At 35.5% G+C, this 5,251-nt stretch overlaps 1 pseudogene; it reads left to right on the forward strand.

Moving 5' to 3' along the window:
- Positions 1-4,527: 4,527 nt before the first annotated feature.
- On the forward strand, positions 4,528-4,650 carry LOC116634826 (annotated as a pseudogene).
- Positions 4,651-5,251: the final 601 nt, after the last annotated feature.

A 5,251-nucleotide genomic window follows, 5' to 3' on the forward strand; every position in this document is an offset into this window, starting at 1 on the left:
TTATATATTCAACTTAATTCAGTCTTGCTGAGTTATGTTTCCTGGGAATTTGTTCATTTCATTTAAATTTTCAAGTGTACTGATAAACTTTATTATATCCTCTTAGCATCTTTTAAAATCTATAGTATCTATAGTGCTAGACCAGACTCGCTCTAGACACCGGTAATTTGTATATTTACTCATTTTACTAAATTTTATAACTAGATGCCTGTCCATTGTTTTAGTCTTTTAAAAGAGCCAACTTTTGGTTTGTTGGTTTTCTCTATTGTGTGCATATTTTTCATTTTGTTAATTCTTCTTATTATTCTCTTCCTTCTATCTTACTTGGTATAACCTGCTACCTTTTCTAATTTTTGAGAATGGATATGTACATCATAAATATTCAGACTTTTTTCTTTTCTAATACATGCTTTTAAGAATATAAAAATCCCTCTCAGGAACATTAGCTGCATCCTACAAGTTCTTATATGTAGTATTTTCTTTAGTATTCCTTTCAAAATTCTTTAAAATTTCCATTGTGTATCTTGCCCATCACTTGCGTAGCACTTTATTGTTTAATTTCAGGATTTTAGGGATGCCTGGGTGGCTCAGCCAGTTAAGCATCTGCTTTCAGCTCAAATCATGATCCCAGAGTCCTGGGACAGAGACCCACGTAAGGCTCCCTGCTCAGCGGGGAGTCTGCTTCTCCCTCACCCTCTCCCCTCCTCACCCCCCACTTGTGCTCTCTCTCTCTCTGTCTCAAATAAATAAATAAAATATTTAAAAATAATATTAATTTCAGGATTTTAATTAGGAATTTTATTTTTTTTATACTATCATTTTCCAGCTTAATTCCACTGTTGTCAGGAACATATTCTGAATTATTTTATTATGTGGAGGTGTTGAACCATGCTTTATGACCCAATAATAAGTCAGTTTTGATAAAACTCTTTTTTTGAAAATTTCTCTCATTTGGAGGCTTGACATTACATACATGTCCCTTTGCAGTTTGTGAATTTGTTGAGCAGTTCTCCTCTATCCTTCCTGACCTTTTGTCCCTTGTACTACCTGCTATGGGAGAGATGTGATAAACCTTCCAATTATGATTATGACTTTATCTTCCCTCTTGGTTCTATCAATTTTTGCTCTATGTATTTTAAAGCTATACTTTGGAGATCGTAGGGGTTTCAAATGCATACCTCTTCCTGATGGACTGACCCCACTGTGATTTGTGATTAGACTTCCTGCCACAGATTTCTCTATCAATGTTCTTCTCTGATATTAGAATAGCTAAATGAGCCTTATTTTGATTAGCTTTAAATGCTATGTTGTTTCCAAACACTTGATTGAAAACTTTTTATTTGCATATTTTAATTTTGTAGCTTATAAACAGAATATAGAGAATTGTGTTTATTTTACTCAATATAACAATCTAGAGTCCTTAGTTCATTTGTTTATTGAAATTACTGAAGTATTTAGCTTGAAATTTGCCATCTTCTTATGTTTTTTAATTGTTTCATTTTATTTGTTCCTTTTCATCTCTGGTCTTCCTTTACATATGTTAAGGTTTTTTTTTTCATTGTATTTTTAACTCTATTAGTGTATATATTGTTTGTACTACTACACATTGTTATTGTTCTAGTTGTCACTGTAGACATTATTGGATTTAATACAGTCCAATGGATTTTATTCTTTTCCATATTCCAGACAATGATAGAGACTTGGAATGGTTTACTTTATTTATTCTTACTCCTACTTAAAAAAAAAAAAAAGACATTCAGTTTAATTATGCATACACATACATCATAAAAGATAAACGGATTTAATATTTGTTATTTAGTTTCATTAGTATTTATTTATATTTATCCACTTATTTACTCTTTGCTCTTTGCTCATTTCTGGATTTATTTCTTTCTCAGATCATTTTCTTTCCTTCTGAAGAATTCTCACAGCTTTTCATTTATTGGTATTTTAATGATGTTTTTATTTTTATTTTTTTAAAGATTGTATTTATTTATTTTGACAGAGAGAGAGACAGCAAGAGAGGGAACACAAGCCAGGGGAGTGGCAGAGGGAGAAGCAGGCTTCCCACCGAGCAGGGAGCCCGATGCAGGGCTTGATCCCAGGACCCTGGGATCATGACCTGAGCCGAAGGCAGACGCTTAACGACTGAGCCACCCAGGCATCCCTTAATGATGTTTTTAAAGAAATATTTGATTTTCTAATTATTTGTTTAAAAATTATTTTACTTTAATTTTGGTGGAAACAGAATTATAAGTTGTTAAGTGATTGTCTTTCAACACTTTAAAATGCCTTTTCATTTTTTTATCACTTCCATTATTCTTTTTTTTCAAAGATTTATTTATTTTAGAGTGAGAGAGAGAACATGAGCAGGAAAGACAAAGGGAGAGAGAGAATCTCAAGCAGACTCCACGCTGAGCAGAGCCCGATTTGGGGCTTAATCTCACAACCCTGAGATCATGATCTGAGCTGAAACCAAGAGTTGGGCGCTCAACCAAATGAGCCACCCAGGTGCCCCACCCACCTCCTTTCCTTTATTCTTATCAAATGGCTAACTATTAATCTTTGCTTCTTTGAAGGTAATATGTCCCTTTCTCCCCTTTGGGTGCATTTGAAATCTCCCTCTCTCTCTCTGCTTTTCATTAATCTTTATAATTTTCCAGGTTGGGATATATAGAGCTTCGTGAATCTGTGACTTTAGCTTTAGAAAATTCTCAACCATTGTAATTTTAAATACTGCCTCATTCTCTCTACTCTGTTTTTGGTACTCTCAATTATATGGATGTTAGACTTTTCACCACTGCCTCATACGTTTTTTATTCTGTTGTCTATATTGTGGATCTTTTTGTATTTAGCTCCCTAATTAATATGCATATTTTCTTTTGACCTGTCCTCCAGTTTGCTATCCCTGGCTTCTGCTGGTTTAATTTGCATCAAATCCATTTATTCACAACTCAATTTCAAGTTACTTTTCACTTAATGAAATTCCATATACTTTTTATTGGGTTGATATTTTCTGGTAAAATAGTATTCATTTTTATATATCTTCTTCATCTTTTTCCTCTGGTTTATTAAACAAATTACTCATGGTTATTTTGAAGTTACTGTCTGCCAATTCTAAAATATAGGTCACCTATGCATGTGTTTCTGCTTACTTGATTTTTAATAATTTAGCCTTATTTCTTGGCATGGCTGGTAATATTTGATTATCCTTGTGACTGTGTGCATAAAGGATATAATAGCACAAAATTATATTTTCCTCCACATAGCTTCCACCTTTCCCTCTAGGCAGATAGAGTAGGGGGCTACTCACTTCGATCCAATCAAGAAGGAAGTGAATGAGAGTAGGCTGATACTTTTGCAGGGCTCTTGCCCCTCTGGTTCTTCACCTCGGGTTTCAGGGCACAGCTCTTTAAGAAGCTTGTGAAATCAGGGATGCTGACCATGGCTCCTCCCCACTGCTGGATCTTCTTACTAATCCGTGTCTTCTGGAAACTGGGAGACCGTGGCAAACTCTGTTCCAGATTTTAGAGATGTTCTTCTAAAATCCTTGGTGCCTGCCAGGTGTGGCTTTGGTTGAGGAAAAGACAGGTCAAGTGTCACGTGTGGTTCTTGGATCCTTTAGTCAGAGGGGGATTTTGGAAGCTTTTATCTCCATTATTTTTTTTTCTCTCAACCCCCACAAAATTATCAAAAACTCTGCTGGTTCCTTTGTGTCTTATTTGTCCCCTTCTGCCAAAGCAGCCGAGATTCTTAGAAATATCCCTGGCACGACGGATGACAAATACCTCAAGGAAAACTGCAGTTGTAAAATGCTGGCTTACATCTTGGTGGTAACCTTTCAAGTCCTGGCTGACACAGAAACCACAATACCCTCGAACAGAGGGGTTTGTGCTTTATTTGATTTTTCTACTTGTCAGTGGAAATTGTGGTCTGCTACAAACCTCCCATCTGAGTCAGAAGCAGAAATTCCACGTCTCGATTTTTCTTTTTTGGGGGGGGGATCTGGAACTTATGTGATTAAACTGGGCCACAAAGAGAGAATAATATCATCTCTAAATTAGATTATCAGCAACTGCAAATTCTTTTTAAGAAAAAAATACCCTTTTGTGTTCAGCCACTCTTTTATCTTTTTTAAAAGTTTCTGTTAAATGCTACAATACAACAAAAGCCATATAAAGTGTGAGTGTTACGATAGGGTTTGTCTCTTACAGTTAATCTTTTCTCCACAGTAATAGTGTATATATATATATGTTTACCTTTATTAGGCTAGTTGAATTTTTAATTTTTAAATTCATTGCACAAAGTGTATTGTTTTCAGGAAATGAATACACATAACATTGAATAAACCTCTCAAAAGGTTATTAAATAAGCACAAAACCTCAAAGATAAAGTCCCAAGAATCAGTGAGTAGTAAATAAATTGGGAGTACCTAATTGGACTTGCAATATGCATCCTTTACAATGTAGATAATTTGAACGTGTGTTTGAAACAGCGTATCAACTCATCAAAACTAAAAACTGAATGAGCTTTGCGCAGTGGCAGTATCATAGCCAATGAGGTTTATCCGAGGCGCGATTATTGCTAATTGAAAACTAAAAACTGAATGAATTCAATATTGAAGAACACCTATGCACAAAGTTCAGTTTTTTCTCCAAGATGCTACCCAGACTCTAAGAAATTGCATACAAGAAGCAGTGTCCTTAGGAGAACACCTATAAAGAGAATTATTAATAAACATAACACACAGCAATATGTGGCTAATTTTCAAAGTGCTATAATTAGAAACTATGGTTACACACGGCACATTCCATTAGGAAACAGAACTTTCTATTGTCCCTGCTTAGGCAATCTCTCATGACCAGGAGCCGTACACACCAGAGCAGGAGACTTTTAATTAAAACTACAGATTGTAGTAATTGTGAACTGAAATATCACCAGAATTAAACCCCATGAATTTCCAGAGCATGCCCGCTTTTAATAAATGTAACCAATCACTCATTGCTTACCCAGGAGAAAGCTACACAATCAGTTTTAGTCACCCTGGCCGCGGCTGCCAATCACAGATGAGACCATTCTCTGGGATAGACCTTCCAAACTCAGAAACACCACCAGCATCATGAAATACTGAATTCACAGCACAGTGATAACCAATTTTCTGAGCAGCAGACACTTAACTGGATGAGGAGAAACCTAACAGTCCATCGGGAGGAATGCAGAAGAGACAGGCTCGAGTTTCTAGGAATTCTTA

Source organism: Phoca vitulina, unplaced genomic scaffold (genome assembly GCF_004348235.1).
Source record: "Phoca vitulina isolate PV1807 unplaced genomic scaffold, GSC_HSeal_1.0 scaffold9, whole genome shotgun sequence".
NCBI classification, from domain to species: Eukaryota; Metazoa; Chordata; class Mammalia; order Carnivora; family Phocidae; genus Phoca; species Phoca vitulina.